Source organism: Bos indicus, chromosome 5 (assembly GCF_029378745.1).
Source record: "Bos indicus isolate NIAB-ARS_2022 breed Sahiwal x Tharparkar chromosome 5, NIAB-ARS_B.indTharparkar_mat_pri_1.0, whole genome shotgun sequence".
Classification (NCBI taxonomy): domain Eukaryota; kingdom Metazoa; phylum Chordata; class Mammalia; order Artiodactyla; family Bovidae; genus Bos; species Bos indicus.
This window is the reverse complement of record NC_091764.1, coordinates 45,267,549-45,285,827: the sequence shown is the minus strand read 5'-3', so window position 1 is coordinate 45,285,827 and position 18,279 is coordinate 45,267,549. Positions and strand designations below refer to the sequence as shown.

The 18,279-nt window shown below is 38.8% G+C and overlaps 1 protein-coding gene across 6 annotated transcripts in view; it reads left to right on the top strand.

Moving 5' to 3' along the window:
- The first annotated feature begins 1,237 nt into the window (after positions 1–1,237).
- The window catches only part of RAP1B (RAP1B, member of RAS oncogene family), a 44,329-nt gene continuing 27,287 nt past the window's right edge, over positions 1,238–18,279 (top strand). For 2 of the 6 annotated variants that reach the window (XM_070789335.1, XM_070789334.1), the window contains exon 1: positions 1,241–1,417. The gene's annotated coding sequence lies outside the window, so the exon portion shown is untranslated. Of the gene's footprint in view, positions 1,427–2,310; positions 2,447–18,279 lie in introns of those variants that run through there. The other 4 variants (XM_070789338.1, XM_019960852.2, XM_019960851.2 and 1 more) reach the window with 4 other exon arrangements.

Genomic DNA, 18,279 nt, shown 5'->3' with positions numbered 1-18,279 from the left:
ATTGCTCCCATGAACTCAGTTTCAGGAAAGGTCAATAAATTTAAGTTTATTGGAGATTCATTCATTCAGAATTTACAATAATTCCTACAGACTGCTCTGACACTTGCCTTTGAAATCTCCATTTTAAAAGGGTTTTCTAAGGAAACAAATTACCAAAATACGTAACATATTCAATCAACCTAAATCATGAAAAATCTAGAAAGCACTTACATACAAAAAAACTAAGGATAATTATAGTTCATTCTTATCTATTCCTTTAACTTAGTTTTCAATTACTAGTATTCTTAAAAAGAGTAAAAGTAATCATATTTTTGCTAATCTTCCAAATTTAAAAAATTCATAAAAATTTATTTCAAGAATGCTTTATAACAGGGTCCAGTTAAACTATGGACTAAGCAAAAATAAATCTTTAATGACCTCCCAATCCCAACTTTTCCCTGCACTTTGCTGTTTGAATACTTTTGTCCACCAAAACTCAATTTCATAAAAGCTAACATCTTGTATAAAGGGTAGTTGTATTTTAATCTTTTCTCTAATTGTGGTAAATTCCACTGTTAAGTCCCCACCCTTTTTGAAACAAGGCATTTTGGAACAGAAAGTGCTTTCTGTTGCCCAGTAGTCACATCACAAAGACCCCTATGGGTAATTCTTTAAGACTGCTCGAGTCATGCATTTAAATATACGCTTTATTTCACTCATATAGTTGATTTAGGTACAAAGTTGTTCGGGATTATGTATTGATTAACTGAGTTTGACGGGGTAATTTGGAAAGAACTGTAATAGATTAAGACACCCGACCTTTCAGGAGAAACCATTTCAAGAATGAAAAAGACTGTGCCCTGGCCTAGGTACCTTCGCGGGAGCTCTAGGTGTGGAAACAGCGCTGTTACTTCTCCGGCCACTTTCCCCAACACAAAGGAATACGCGAGCACCAACTGTTTGGTGGCGTCGTTGATTAAACTACAGTTTGCACTAAAGGCATCTTTTGAGTTTCGGACGGTTTCTAAGCTCTCGGCACCAGTGTAAACCCACTAAGGTCTCAGAAGTCAAGGCGAGATCGAAGGGGCTAGGTGGAGGAGGAAGAGAAACACCGCGGAGGAAACGCTGCGAAAGAGGCCCGGCATCGGCACAAGTGGCCCCGCCCCTCGACTCTCTCGCCCCGCCCTTCGGTACCGCCCCTTCCCGGGCCGCGCACCCGCGCGCCCCGCCCGCGGACGGAAGCGAGAGCGAGGCTGAACGCCTGACGTCAAGGCGACACCGCCAAACCTCGCCCAGAGTCAGGCGTGTAAACCAGCCGGAGCGGCGGCGGCGACGGCAGCAGCAGGGGTAGCGGCAGGACCGCCGTGGCGCCGGGAGCAGCGACTCGGAGGGAGCGTGAGGCGACGCTGGCTGCGGGCACCCGGTGACAGCGCGAGAGGTTCGCAGAGTGCGTGCGTGGCCACTGAGGGAGCGGCTGCGGCGGCCGCGCGGGGCGGGGGCCGGGCGCCTGCTGAGGGGAGCTGATGGGGTGCGGCGCGGGCCGGGCGGGGCGCGCGCGACGGTCAGGGGGCCAGGGCGGCGGCGGCGACGGCTGCCTCGCAGCGCGGCAGGTGGTGCTGGAGCTCGGCGCCGGTGCGGCGAGCGCGCTGCCTCCCAGGCCAGCGGGGACGAGCCGCCGCCGCGGGGGAACAGCGCGCTTTGCGGAAGGGGTCAAATGTCTGAAATATGGCGGAGGAAGTGAGAGCCCGAGGACCCCCCCACCCGCCTGCTCTTTTCTGGCCGCGGCCGCCGCTGCCTCTCAGCTGCCCGCCGTCCCTCGCCGGAAGACTCATCTCCCCGCCCCGGAGCCCCCTTGCCGGCCGCCTCGGTTCCTTCCCGGGTGTGAGTGGAAGTTAGAACGGAAACCAGAAAGTTGTCTTTTGCGGAGACTCAGCTTCCCCTAGTCCCGAGCAGGGGCGGAGAGCTTTCGGGGGAAACCACTCCCCGGCGCCTTGCGGGCTCGAGCCTGACAGGGGAAAAGTTTGCCTGAAACCGGGCTGGTTTGCTCCATTTGTTGCGGGAAGTGGCAGGAGGAAGGCAGCGGAGGGAGCCCCACCTAATCTGGCAGCAGCCACCGCGAAGAGAAAAACTGTTAAAGGGGCCTTTCCCATCGTCAGCAAGAGGAAATCTCTTTCTCTTAGAGAGGGAAAGAAAATCCAGGAAGTTTGTGCTCTTCTCTTTTTCGGACATCTCGGTCCGAAATCCGAGATGTCCTAACACTGACTGTCAGCACCATGAATATTATTTAAAACTACCCCCATTGAATCTAGCCATCCTAGTTTTTCTTCTGAAAACACCGATAGCTTTTGGAGAAAAGACTGCCCTTGCTGAGTTTAAGCTGACGATTTGCTTGCTCCCTCTTACTAGTTTAGAACATTTTTGCCCTGCAGCTCTTGTTCGGAGTGAAGATGAGCAGTTGTGTGTTACGGTAATGGGAAATCACGTTTTAACGGGGTAGAAAGTTGACACTGAATGAAAATTGTGATTTTAATATTTTAAAATTCAAGCTGATTGGGTTTTTGTTTTGCTAGTAGCATAGCATCTACTATATAAACATCTAAAATATAATTTATATTTCTTATAAAACTTAAAGGTTTCAACTCGAAAATTCATTTTTTTATCCTCTTATTTTGTAATTAGAATGCTGTTTGGACTTGCTCAACAAAATTTTAGCAAGAGATAACATGAAAAGGGGAGACGTTCATTTAAAGCTGGTATCACTCGTGAAAGCTGAACCTTGAATAGTATTTGAGTCATAATGTAGTCATGGGACTTTTTAAGGGCCGGAAAGGGCTATTTAGATCATCCACTCCCACCCTCTGAATTTACGGTGGAGGAAACTGAGGCCTAGAAAAGAGAAGATAACTAGTCAGTGGTCCTGCTGACTTGAAGGACAGTAAATGGCAACCCCCTCCAATGTTCTTGCCTGGAGAATCCCAGGGACGGCGGAGCCTGGTGGGCTGCCGTCTATGGGGTCGCATAGAGTCCGACATGACTGAAGCGACTTAGCAGCAGCAGCAGTCTATCCATAGTAGGGAAGCTGGAGGAAAAAATACGAAGTTTTTATGGTGAATTATTACATTCTGTAGAGGATAGACGTCCCATCATACTCCAAAAATATAAGTACCTTAGTCAGTGTAGAAGAACCCTTTGGGTAGTTTCATTACCAGGTTTTAAGAGAGGAAGTTGATATTCAGAATGATTAAATAACTTTAAGGATACAGAGCCGTGAATGATAGTCTTATTTGAGCCCATCCATACTTTTGGTCTCTGCATTATTGTGAAGGTGGTTTCACTTGCATTTTCTTTTTGTCATTCATAATAAATTGTGAGACTCCCTTATCTGAAGAAGCCAGAAAGTAAATCTTTGAAACACCTGTATCCAGTTTGGTTTTAATGTGCCAGGTATGGGAATACAACTGAAGAACCCAATAATAAACTGAGTTAATTTTAAAATGTGGTATGGGTTCATGACACTGTTGTTCCTTCTGCCCCCTAACACCCACCCTCCCCCACCCTATGAAAATCGTCTCTTCTATGACAAGTATCGCTTCCTGCAGTCTGTTATTTTACCTGTTTTTTGTTATCCCACTAAATTATAAACTCCATGTATTGTTTGTATGCCCTGAAACACAGGCATAGTATCTTAACATAGAGACAATACTGGTTTGTTAAATGTAAGTACCATGAGGGTAGGAACTTGATCCATTTTATTCTCTACTGTATCTTCGTTCCTAGAACCTTGCCTATGCATGCAGTGTTTAGCATTTATATTTGGTATTAACTAATGAATATTTAAAAGAGATGATATTTGAAGAGATCTTTGTATTCCTTCAAAAAGAAACTTTTCCACATTGGCTTTGGAGCCATTTTAACTTTACAGATTGATTTTTATCCTCAAAGCAATCTTGTACTGTGGCGTTTCAGTATTTCCTCTTAGCTGTATAAAGTGAAAGAGTCCCCATGGTAAGGAGCCACCATGTAAGGAGGGTGTTAGCAAGTGTGTCCTCTGATATAATTCAATATTGGTAGAAGGCTGCTGGGGAGATTGATAACATAGCAACTAATTATACATGTTGTTTTAAATATAAAGTCTAAGCTTTGGATGAGAAATTATCCATGTTCAGTTTTCTTTGACTTTTGTTGTAGGTATTTGATCAGTGTTTATTAAGGCAGTGAAATTAAATAGGGAATGGATCTCATACAAATAGAATTTGGTTAATTTTTCAAAGGTGTCATTTATTTTTCTTCCAAAAGTGTAAGTAGACAGTTTTATTATTGAATATCAGGATCTTATTGGTATGCATGTATCATTTTCCCAAAGACTTAATGTGTTTTTGGGTTGCTGCTGCTGCTGCTAAGTCGCTTCAGTCCTGTCCGACTCTGTGCAACCCCATAGACCAGGCTCCCCCGTCCCTGGGATTCTCCAGGCAAGAACACTGGAGTGGGTTGCCAGTTCCTTCATGTTTTGGGGTTATGTATTGGTAAAGAGGGAGTGGTTATTGATCTGTAGTGTTTAGATTTGACTGACACGGGGAGTAGTTTAGTATTTATGAACTGAATAGTCAAAAGCTGTCTTCTATTATGGCAATGATGTCACATGTTCAGTCTATAGAAAATCTTGATAAAGATTGGTTATAAACTTTGTAAGACCATATAAGGTTGTAACTAAATTTATGCCTTGATTTTTTTTTCTTCTCCTATCATTTTTGAAGACTCTTAATTTACCCTTTTCAAATTGGATTTCTTTTAGAAAAAGTTAAGAAACATATTTTGGCTGATGTAATGATTCATTGTAATATTAGACATCTGCAAATGACTTGCCCTTGTGCTGAGAAGCTAATGTTTTTCAGTGTTCTTAAAATATTTTGCAGTAGTACTAAAAGGTACTAATTATTACCTTTTGAGAACTTAAAAGTCATGAAAAGACTTTTAAGTCATTTATTAGTCGTTTGGAAATTTTATGAATACAATGGAAGCAGTAGGTACAAGGAATAGAATGAATTTATCTATTTGCAGTAAAGACTGGCTTGCTGTTTAATCTCGTAGTTTGTTTGAACCTATTTGGTCACTGGATTCTAAGACCAATCCTTTTAATCTTATATTTTATGTTTTATAGAAGAAAAGTTACCAGGAACTTTTTGCTGCCTTAAAAAAATTAAAATCACTTTTTAAAGTACATCACTAACAAAAAGAAATGTCAGTTCTCCATACTTCCTAATACTAGTGTGTTTATTACTGATATTAGTCTACATAGCAACTGATTATTATTTCAGTAATGTCTTAAAAAAATTTTCATTGTATCAATAATGGATCAAGATATTCAAACTTTTTTAAAGGAGCCAGCCTTAAAACTTATAAAAGAAAGAAATGACAATTTGAGGAAATGTACCAGGGTTTTAAATAATATTTAAATTACTTATCAAAAGAAAAAATACTGGGGGAATTCCCTGGTGGTCCAGCGCTTAGAACTCCACACTTCAACTGCACAGGGCCTGGGTTCAATCCCTGGTCAGGAAACTAAGATCCCACAAGATACCCTGAGGCCAAAAAAAGAAAAAGGATGTATATTTGCCACATGAACTGAAGAATTTCCATCTGGAATTTACTATGTAGAACAATATTCTGGGATATTACTAAGTCTAAAATTGTATATGAGGTGCTCAAGTACTAGAAATATGTTCACATTTAAATTAAGAATCTTAGTCTATTAAAAACTTACAGAATAATTATCTAGTGTTCTGATTTTGAATTTTATATTGGACTGGTTCCTAATGCTTAACATTTGTGCTTTTACTATTTTGTAATTTTGTAGTTGAGCGTGCACTAGGTGGTCTTGTCCAGTGGTGGATGGTGAGAGGTTTTAACTTGTACAGGTAGACTTAAAGATATTAAAGGAAGAGAGCATCCATTTAAAGCAGTTACACATAATTTTGATCACTACTGATTTCTTGAAATCATCACTTTCACTACATGATAGAGCTGCTTCTTGAGTTTTTCAGTAGTTGCTTTGAGTATTTATTTCAGTAAATCTGTACTTTTAATAAAATAGTTTTCTCTCCTGTATTTAAAACTTAGCATTTTGCTAAGTAACTTTATTTTGAAAGTATACAGTGGACTAATTGCTCTATTGGTGGATCACTTCTACCTGTTGCTTTCCGCTTTGCCTTCTGGGAAAGAAACAAAGATGAAAGAAAATCTGTTTTGTCCATGTAATAGCAGTTTTTGGCAAAAGCTTCTAAAGAGGAAATGGAAAATGTTACTCAAAATTCTAATTATCTGTGTTTTCTATAATTTTTCCTTATTAGAATATATTTTTCAAGTCACTGTGTTCTAAAAAAAAAAATGGAGTTTCTAAAAGTTCTTAGATACTGGGAATAAGGACTATAAATAAAAGCTCTTTTTGTTTAATTAATAGTATGTTGGTGTCAAAGTGGTGTGCATATTGCATCCAGCTTTCACCTTGGGTTTTAAGGTTGTAGTGAGACTACATTATGCTAGCATAGTTAGGTCTGCTGCTTCTAAGATTTGTAGTTAAGCTCTTCAGTATCTATAGCAAAACTGAGGAATCCCTCAGGAATCTTGAATTCTGTACTGTACAGATAATAACAAAGGATGGTAGTAAGGTATATAAACATGTGCATTTATTATTGTGCTGCTCTTGAAATTGTTGAACTTGAGATATTACACAAAAGTGCTTTGAATACAGATAAGTATAATGAAGAAAATTAGTATCACTTGTAATTTTTACCAGTGCAGTGAATTTTAAGGCAAAATTTGTACTTCTTTTCTGAAGTTTTCCTAACCTCTTTGCTTCCTTGGTGGGAAAGATGGCATATACTACTTAGAGATGTTGAGGATTCAGTGCAGTATTATTCATAAATGTTTATAAAATATACTAACGGGTAGTATTTTTTGTTCTTTATGATAAAACTTCTCTTCACCTTTAGCATTGCTGGTGCCAAGTAAAGTTGATTAAGTTACTTAATTTTTAAGATTCCTACTAAGATGTGAATGAGAACTAAGGAAGAAAATTGTGATTGTGAACAAATAAATTGTCTAGCTCAGTGGTTTTCAAAGAATGGTTGAAGGAATCCTGAGGATTGCCTCGACATTTGCAGGGAATCTACAAGTAGAAAACTTTTTACAGTAATACTGAGATGTCCTTTGCGTTTTCACTGTATTGATAGCTGTACCAGAGCACAAAAGCAAAAGTCAATAAAGCTTGACATCTTAAATCAGGTCAGAGTACCACACCGTATTAGCAGTCATTGTCTGTATTCTTCATTGCCATATACCCACACTTTAAAAAAGAAAACCTAAACACACTTGATGAAGAAGTATAAAAAAAAAATCAAACGTCAACTTTATACACATTATTTTAGTATACTATAACTAAATAGAAAGTATGCTTAAAATATTTTTCTTTTTTTTTTTCGCTCCTTACTTAAGTATAATGGTTGTCTCTACGGAAAGCATTTGTGTGATTATTTGAGTTGCAAGCTGAATCAGCCACTTTTTTAATGAACTCTGTTTTTACTTACAAGAATGCTTGACAGACTGAAGAAGTGTTTCAGACTTGGGTATTACATATTCCCTAAAGTGAACCTGTTGCTTTAAAAGGAAAAGATTGACAGTATTTATGAGCAGTGGTTAAAGTTCTAATTTTCAAGTGAAACTTAGAATTTTGTAAAATTTGTGTAAGTAAGCAACTGTGCTCCTCACAGCTTCTTAATATCTTAAAAAAGTTTTCTGATGATATTGGTGATGTTAATGAACATGGTTTTTAAAATACTATGTAATAAAATATGTCAGTATTTGAAGATCAACATGATTCTATAAGCAAGTATTTTCCAGGTCACCAGTGCATGAAAATCATGTGGGGATAAGAAATCCTTCCAAAGTTCTAGCTAGACCACTGAGTCGTAATGTAATAGAGAACACAAGGTTTCTTGATAAGGTTTATTGATTTATTGATACATTCCAGTATATTGCAGCTAATAGAGGTTGGTATAGCATCAAAAGAGAATATCAACATTTATTTGAAAGGCTGTTAAGATATTCCCATCTGTTCATCTCGTTATTACTTTTTTGTGTATATTACTCATTTTTCTGTGCTTTACAATATATTGAACAAATTTTTGTTGCGGGGGAAGAGAAGAATAGGAACCATAGATGAACACTGTGAGGCAAGTTTAGTTTCTTGGCAATTTTTTTGTTCGTTTGTTTTTTCCTGTTGAACAGTCTATTCAACATTTGGGGGGTGGGGGTGGGCCACATCTCACTGCTTGCAGAGTTTTAGTTCCCTGGCCAGGCACTGAACTGCCAGGTTTCCTGGCAGTGAAAGCACCGAGTCCTAACTACTGGACCAACAGGGAATTCCTCCCATTCAATTTTTGATCACAGTAATAGATTATGTAATTTTTTAAGCCACTTTCTGGTTTTAATACTTGTTTTGTACATCTGATGATTTAACCATAGATAGGTTGCATATGCTGTATTCAGGTTTTCACATAACCTTGAATATATTTTTAATAGTTGTCTTTCACAATTTTAGGATATGTAGTAGCTTTCATCTGGTAATTCAGACAATAAATAAATAAATAATCAATGTGGGAGACCTGGGTTTGACCCCTGGGTTGGAATGATCCCCTGAAGGAGGTATGGCCACCCACTCCAGTATTCTTGCCTGGAGAATCCCCAGAACAGAGGAGACTGGTGGGCTACAGTCCATGGAGTCAGAAAGAGTCGGACATGACTGAGCGACTGAGCAGAGCACAGTAGCTTTCATACAGTGAAGCTATGGATTTTTTCCCCTTTCGAGGTTAATAATGCCTCCTTGACCTGAGAATTTGACATGATAGTTCTCCAAAACAAATTATTTTTTTACCTTCTAGAAGAAAGTTGTTCCTTTTTTATGTTTGTTTAATAACAAACCTCATTAAACAACCATTTTTATAAAAGTCGTGTCTTAGGGTTATTCCAAATTTTAAAGGATTTTTAAGCTAACCTGCATGCAGTTCAAGTGATTTCAGATTATGAAAGAAGTAAGATACATAAATTATAGTCTGTAGTGTACCTAGTTTCTTGGAAATTTAGTGCCAGTTATTTCCCTGGAAATAATGGGTACGTTCTGTGAGGAAACAGAGTATTGAGTCTGAACATCACTACTTGAAAGAACAGGGTTTGTATCAGAGAGAGGATACGGCGTGGTTTAGAAAAGTGTGAAAAGGTAATAACTTCAGGATAGTTTCAGGGATTAAGTATTTAGAATTCCTGCTTCCATGAGCTAATCCTGCAGTAAGGTAGGGGAGTTTAATAGGAAGCTTTAGTGCTCCCTATATTAAATAATTAACTGGTCAGCCATTCTGGCTGTTCTGAATTAGAGAACATACTGTGATCATATTTTATGTCCTGGACATGCAAACTAGTCACAAAGTTGCCACTTGCTATTGCTTATATAGTTTTATTTGCTAGCTAAAAAAATATTTGAAATTCCCTCTATTTTAGGATTTTTTATACTTAAGCTTTTTTTTTTTTTTTGAGAGCTCTGTCTCGTATTTGGTCATCCTTCAATAAAGAAAGGGCTTCTCTCATAGCTCAGTTGGTAAATCATCTGCCTGCAATGCGGAGACCTGGGTTCAATTCCTGGGTCGGGAAGATTCCTGGGTCGGGAAGATTCCTGGGTCGGGAAGATTCCCTGGAGAAGGAAATGGCAACCCACTCCAGTATTCTTGCCTGGAGAATCCCATGGACAGAGGAGCCTGACAGGCTACAGTCCATGGGATCGCAAGAGTCGGAGACGACTTGGCGACTAAACCACCACCACCACCAACAACAAAGAAAAGATTAGATTTGCAAGCTTTTAAATACAGAAGAGCATTTATAACACTTTGCTATTGTTTACATGAAAGTAATGATGGTAATGGGAGAAGGCAATGGCACCCCACTCCAGTACTCTTGCCTGGAAAATCCCATGGATGGAGGAGCCTGGTAGGCTGCAGTCCATGGGGTTGCACAGAGTCGGACACCACTGAAGCGACTTAGTAGTAGTAGTAGTAGTAATGATGGTAATAATAGGCAAGGAAGAGGTGAAAGGGCAGGAAGTAGAACAAAAAGAAAGAGAATGGTGATTAAGAAGTTCTTTTTCTAGGGAGCAGGGCTGCTATTGAGCAAAAGTGGTAAACTCCACTATGAAAAGCACTATGGTGCTTTAGTGACTGATATATCTTGTCCACCAGCAGGTCCTCTGTAGAGGATAAATCAATATTATCTATCAGTTAGAAATTATGGTTTTAGAGTAAAAGTTTGATCACTATGTGTATGAGGTGAGAGTACTTTGCTGTTTTTACTCTGTTTGTCCCCCCTCCTTCCCCTGCTGTGTCCAAAGTCTGTTTTCTGTCTGTGTCTCTATTCCTGCCCTGCAAATAGGTTCATCAGTACCACATTTCTAGATTCTGTATCTATGCATTCATATACGGCATTAGTTTTTCTCTTTCTGACTGCCTTCACTCTGTATAACAGGCTCTAGGTTCATTCACCTCACCAGAGCTGACTCAAATGCATTCCCTTTTACGTCTGAGTAATATTCCATTGTGTATATGTACCACAACTTCTTTATCCGTTCATCTGTCCGTGGACATCTAGGTTGCTTCCATATCCTAGCTATTATAAATAGTGCTGCAGTGAACATTGGGGTACATGTGTCTTTTTCAGTTATGGTTTTCTTAGGGTATATGCCCAGTATATGGGGTTGTTGGGTCATTTGGTAATTTTATTCCTAGTTTTTTAAGGAATCTCCATATTGTTCTCCATAGTGACTGTATCAATTTACATTTCCACTAACTGTGCAATAGGGTTCCCTTTTCTCCACACCCTCTCCAACATTTATTGTTTGTAGATTTTTGATGATGGCTAGTCTGACAAATTGTATAATTTTAGTTGAGAGAATACAGTGTTCAATGGCTTGTCGTTATCAATTCCCATCATAGGCTATTTCTTACACTGAATTTTTTTTAAGTGTTACATTTATTTCCAGCTATAATCCCTCATTATCTAGGGCATCTGTCTCTTGAGGACTCATTCATCTGACTGCTGTAATTGAGAGCTAGTTGATCTCAGTTACTGTATGTTATGATTAAATTGCGTTATTATGCACAAAAGATTCTTAGCAAAGACATGAAAATTTAATAATCACAAAATGTAAATGGAAGTTCCAAATAGTACCCAAATGAGTGATATAGATGAGTGCTTATAGAATCAAAGAAAGAAGTGAAAACTCTTAGACTTTAGTAGTCCAAGATGACCTTGAAAATGAGGTGAGAGTGTACATGATATTGAAGGGGTAAGTTTTAGACTAACAGTGAACCCCAGGTAGACAGCACAGAAATTAGAAAGGTGAAAAGTTGTTCAAGAGTATTTTGCTGTAGTAGATGTTTATGAAATGGATTATAGGTCCATAATACTTTACCTATAACCCTTGGTGCCAGGTAATGAGGAATTCAGAACTTTGGGGAAAGATTTGTTTTGAATTTTAGTAAGAGTAATCAAGCACTTAATATTTCTAAAGTGAAGCATGAATAATTACAGTAAATGGGATAAACAAAAACTGTAAATAGCTTCACATCAGTGCTTAGGTGAAATCTGGCTGTATAAAAATGTTATATTAGGTCAGGTTTTGCCACTAAATTAAACTTCAGGTTTCAGAGATTTTCTGATTTCAGATTTTCTGAGAAATGGGTCTTAAATAGTTGGAAAGACTTTCTTCTTTATTACTTTGTGTCTTTGGTGAGGACATCAGGGTCTGAAAATGTTACTTTGAAGCAGTTAGTATAGAAACAGTCTCTGCCAAGGAGTTCATTTTGACACAGACTTAGGGTGGAAGGCACTGCTGAGGGTGTTAAGTCTTTAAAGGTATAGGAGAACCACCTCATTCGAGTCCAGTTAAATGTTTGAAAGTAGTAGAGATTCATGAGTGTATATTAGTGCCTGGAAAGGAGTAGGTTTTTTTTTTTTTTTTTTTTTTTAATGCTTGAGAGCTCATATTTTAGCTAAGGTTTCGTCTTTGATTTTGAAAGTCTTATACCCTGCAGTTTGTCTCCCAATTGATAGGCTTCTAAGAATTATATAATACATTTAATTGTGAGCTGAGAGCACAAGAGAAAATTAGAATAGGCATATGGGAGGACTAACATAATCTCTATTGTAACATCCTTGGTGGAATTACTTGGTATTGACAAGGAAAGAATTTTAAAAATCTGAAGATCCTACTTTGAAACTCAGGATTGATCATAAGTACCTGCCCACTTTTTGTGTTTTCCACATATGCTCACCTCATTCTAGCAGCCTAATTACCTCTAACTTCAGTCCTCATTGCCTTTATCCATTCATTTGGTGTATGTTAATGTCCAAGAATGCAAACGTGTGTGCTATTTTTAGATATTGACTTGTATCCATAATTGCCAAGGCAGGCATGTTTCAAAGCTACTTTATTTTAAAAAGTGCTTATTGACCTAATAATTATACTCATAAGTGGAATAATGTATGACAAAGCCAAATGTAAGCATTGTTTATGGCTTCCAAAGTGTGGTATGCCTTTTATTTTTCTAAGTCTTTATTTTACTGGGTACTAAGTGCATCTGTAAATAAACTGAGGAGGCTAGAGTGTAACAGGAAGAACCATTAAATTAGACAGCTAGCTACATAAACCAGTGTGGGCATTAAATAACATAAACTGTTGCTTAGATTAAGGTAATAACATTATTAGAGAAAACTATGTTAAGTACTTGTGTTTCCACTATCTTTTGTTAGTTGGTTAATTTTTCTCTTCTAAACTTGTGGCACATTTATTAGGAAATTTTCCATTAGGAGTGCCCTGGTCTTGAAATTTCACTTAGAATATAATGCAAATTATATAAACCCACAGTCTAAAATTATGGCATTCTTATTATGGTTTCAAATGCATTTGGGGACAGTCATATTAAGCTTTGTCATTAAAATCTCAGGAAGGGAACACTAAAATGAAATAAAAATTTGTGTAGTCATTTGTTCCTTTTCTCGTAGAAGACTAATTCGGTTTATTTCTGAATTCAGCCTTATATTGAAACAGACTGTAAAGTTCTGTTTAAAAAGTGTTCCCCCATCCTTGTGGAGGGTAGTGTATTATAAAATCTGAATATCTGTTAAATGTTTGTGACATTTTTCCACTCATAGAAATGAATGTGATTTGTTCGGGAATCCTTACCCTTAACTTGAATTCTAATCTATCTGCTGGTAGTAAAGAGCTTCACTTCTGATTTCTTGAGATGCATGAAAACAAGTACTTTTCCTAACTAATAAGGATATCTTTGTAATTGATATAATCATTTCATTCTGCAACCTGCTCAGCAAACAGTATTGAGCACCTTTGGTATAAGTGTTAAATTCTGGACTCACAAATTCAGGAGGCTTGGAGAAATGTGGCTTCACTAGGAACATAGTAAAATATCTGGTTAACCTTCTTACTCCCCCAAATAGTCATCCCTTTGGAGTGGTGGTATCTCTTCTTTTGTGTGATGTGTGGAAGCTAAGCTGTTAAGAATGGATTATTTGAATGACTAAGGATTGTTTAAAATATTCTGGAGGCCTCGGGAACACAAAGACCTTTCTGTACTAAATTGGGAACACTTAATTGGAAGCAAAAAAAAGGGATATAGGTCTTAGGATCTTGAGGAAAGGAGGTTTTATCAGTACTTTAAAAACACACCTATCTAATTCCTATGATATTGAGAGATGTTACTGATAACCACTGGTCTAAAGCACTTAATTCTACTAGACTTTGGGGGCTTTAAGATATAAATTTGATCTGACCTTGAGACATCCCGTCCAACCATTCCCATCGGTGCCTTGCCACTTAAATATCGAATGCATGGCTCTTTACTTCCTAGCCTGCCAGGGTATGGCTAATACCCCGGCCAGGCTGCATCTAACAGAAACATAATATATGACTATAAGTGTCGTATATGAACAGACAGATGTGGGTGTTCACATTTGTCTTTAGAGAGACTCAGTGTCTGAAAACACGCAGACCTAAATGAGTCTTGGTGGATAATCTGAAAATGCCAAGTACTAGCTTTTGCAGACTCCCTTGGTAGCTGGGGCACAAGTACTTGACATAGGCCCAAGAAACAAAGAACTTTTTAAAATAATCTGGAAGAAAACTTTGCAGAGTCCTAGTGGCATGAATACTTTTAATGTTAGGCTGTTTATTATATTAACTACTTCCATAATCAAAGTGAGAAGATTTAATAAATCAAATTTAGCTTCACATGTAAAGAATATACTTTAACCAAGACACCCTTTCCTGTTTTATCTGTGAAACATGATGGAGTTTTGGGATATGTTGGAGTCTTACCTTAAGTTCTCCTAATAATACTTTTTTCATCCTCACAAATAAACAATCGAATCTGTGGACCAAGTGAATAAGGTGCCTCTTGAATGTTGTGAAATAGAGCAACATCAACCATGCCAGAACCAAAATTGTTGTTTGTGAGACAGTCCTAAGCGTTCACATGGACCATTCTTTATTCCTTTTGGGGTTTTCTTTTGAGGTTTTTGCATATTATTTTGCAGCTAGTTCATCTTTATGAAACTATCAGACAACAATGCTAACTTTATAAAATATTCTACAGCAGAAGTTTTCAAAGGTTTTTTATTTACAATCCTGTTTCTGCTTTCCCTAAACCATAACAGACATTGATCATTGAGGACTGTACTCTTTTCCCTTTGTGTCCCGAATCATTAACAACTGTACTCCTGGTAGCCATTAATATTTTGAGTAGCTGTTTGAACTAAAGCCCTTTTGCAAAAAAAATAAAAAATAAAGCCCTTTTGCCACCAGTGAATTAATAGACAAGATCTATGCTTAGCTCTTCCAGGACAGTATCAGCAAACTTTCTGTAAAGGGCCAGTTAATTGGGCTTTGTGGACCATATAGTCACAACCACTCAACTCTGCTGTTTTAGTATGAGTAACTGTAGACAGTACGCAATTGCATGGCTGTGTTCCAACAAAACATTATTTACCTAAGACAGACATGGTAAAATTTGGCCTGTGGGCTGGAGTTAGCCAACCTGTGCTCTAGGGCTGGAAACTGGTTTTGATTCATTCAACAAATAATTGCCTTTGTATTCCAGACACTGTGTTAAGTGTTGGTTATACGGCAATTAACATTATATGTAGATCTCTGGCCATGAGGTATTTAAGCCTTAACTGATTATTTTTTTAATGCTTTCTATGTGCTTAGTCACTCAGTCATATCCAACTCTTCTTGACCCCGCAGCTTGTAGCTCACCAGGCTGCTCTGTTCATGGGGATTCTCCAGGCAAGAATATTGGAGTGGGTAGCCATGCCCTCCTTCAGCAGAGCTTCCCAACCCAGGGATCAAACCCAGGTCTCTTGCATTGCAGGCAGATTCTTTACCATCTGAGCCACCAGGGAAGCCCTTTAATGCTTTAGGTATACTCAAAGCAGCTTGAGGAAAAATGTAAGAAATAAGTGTTAGTCTCTCAGTCATATCCGACTGTTTGCGACCCCATGAACTGTAGCCCTCCAGGCTTCTCTGTCTATGGGATTCTCTAAGCAAGAATACTGGAGTGGATTGCCATTCCCTTCTCCAGAGGAATCTTCCTGACCCAGGGATTGAACCCAGGTCTCCTGCATTGCAGGCAGATTCTTGACTGTTTGAGGTTCAGGAAAGTCCAAAAAATATGGCCTGCCCCATATATTTGCCTCATTTGTCAGTACAGATGAGATCTTAGGCAAGTACCCTAAGTGCGGTGTTCTGTGGTAGTGTTACTAACAGTAATCTCAGGATGCTTTAGATACCAGATGGCGAGGTGTGAAAGTTAGCATCTTGTTATAAAAAGGGGGGGGGGGGCACCTAGGATGCCTGGGTCTAGTATCTGCTCTGTCTGAATGTAATAGCTGCTTCGTATTCATACGGTGTTGTGGGATAAAACTGAAATGACCAGTTGTTTTAACTGTCTTCTGTTAGTCTCCTGCAGTTTCTTTCCTCTATGCAGCATATTGCTTCTAACCTCTTCATTTTGATTTTCATCATATTTGTTAATAGATTTTATCTTACAAATCAATTCATGCATTTTAAAAGTAGGTCATATATTAATCATATTTAATAAAATGCTGAACTTTTCTATATGTATTATCCTGGTTTCTGTTAGAATTCCTTTTATTCATTTAAAAAGTACCTCATGTATTAACAACGCATATATATATATGGAATCTAGAAAAACGATACTGATGAGCCAATTTGCAGGGCAGCAGTCTAGACACAGACATAGAGAACAGACTCCCGGACCGTGGAGGCGGGAGGAGAGGGCGGAGCGCATGGAGAGAGCAGCATGGAGACATACACAACACTGCATGTAAACCAGATGGGTGACTCAGAGAACTCAAACCAGGGCTTTGTGACAACAGAGGGCTGGGATGGGGTGGGAGGTGAGAGGGAGCTTCAAGAGGGAGGGGATGTATGTATGGGACTTCCCTGGTGGCTTAGTGCTAAAGAAACTGCCTGCAATGCAGAAGATGCAGGAGACCTGGGTTCGATTGCTGGGTTGGGATGATCCCCTGGAGGAGGGCATGGCAACCCACTCCAGTATTCTTGCATGGAGAATCCCAGGGACAGAGGAGCCTGGCGGGCTACGGTCCATGGGGCCGCAAGGAGTTGGACACGACTGAAGTGACTGGGCGCACACACACGGCTGAATCACATTGAGGTATGGCAGACATCAACACCGTACTGTAAAGCGTAAAGCAACTATCCTTCAGTTAAAAATTGATAGATTTTAAGAAGGGGAAGTGCCTTTAATTTTCTCCTTATTGGTATAGTTTTCTTCAAAATATCCACTGTGGTTGGTTACAAAATGAGTCAGATCTCTTGACCAGAACTCAGAGATCTTCATTTTATCTTAACTGTAGACTCTCTCGCTATTTTTACCGTCTTGTTCTTTTTTTACCTTGAGGTCCACTCAGACCGTGCTTTCTCTTGTAGTCTAGTCATATTCCTACATTTTGCTGCCTTCTGTGCCTTTGCTTTCACTTTTCTCTGGTATGTTTTCCTTAACGCCAAAACTTTTAGTCATTTGCTATCTTCTTCATAAATCTGTTCCTGACCTTTTCCTCAATTTCCGTAGTATTGTTGTGTTTCTCACAGTTTGCATGATTTTTGTCTCATCTTTCTTAAAAAATTGTAAGCTTCTTGAGAACAAGTATGTTTTGTTCATCTTTGTAACCCTCGTGATCATTTGCACTGAATACATATTCAGATACTAATTCGATGAAAACTGTGATTTCCTGCTTAAGCAAGGGACACTGTTCCTTCATGACAAATTCCTTGGATTTTTATCCAAATGAGAAAAGTCATGTCAAAATACATTGTAAATTGTAAAGGCTGTACAAATACTGTTTGGTACCATAAACACTCAAACTTGGCTCATACAAGTGCTGCTGTGCACAGTTTGCTTTTTAATTTCCATGTTTTGTTTCAGAGAAAAAAATGATAGTGAAAAAAGATAAGCTTTGTAGTACGTTTGCAAGATTTTTTCTAAGCTTTCACAGTTTCACATGTTTAAAACTATGAAACATGAGATGAAGAAAATTCCTATCAGTATGTGTTCCACCAAAGGTGACCCGCTACCTTGTTTTGCTTGGACTGGGAAGTTCCTGGGACACAAGACTTGGAATGCTAAAACCACGACTGTTGGTCACCCTACGTCCACTTTATGACGTAGCTGTCTTTTTTGCTTATAACTGTTTGTTGTTATTCAGTCGCTAAGTTGTGTCCAACTCTTTGCAACCCCATGGACTGTAGCCTGCCAGTCTCCTTCCATGGGATTTCCCAGACAAGGAGACTAGAGTGAGTTGCTGTTTCTTTCTCCAGGGGGCCTTCCTGACCCAGGGATCCAACCTGTGTCTCCTGCATTGTCAGGCAGGTTGTTTACCACTAAGCCTCCTCGAAAGCCCTATAACTGTTAGGACAGTTTAATAAATGCCTGGTAACTAGGTGATTGGCTTCAGAGGAGAGGAGTGTTGGGACACTTGGGCTTTTATTAAGTTTCTGAATATTACTTATTTTGGACAGACATTCTTTAATGTTCAAATAAAAATGCATTTGACTAATTATCTATTTGGAATATGTGTATTCCTTTATCAGAACGTAGTGGTACCTTTATCAGAACGTAGTGCTAAATTTTTTAACATCTGTCA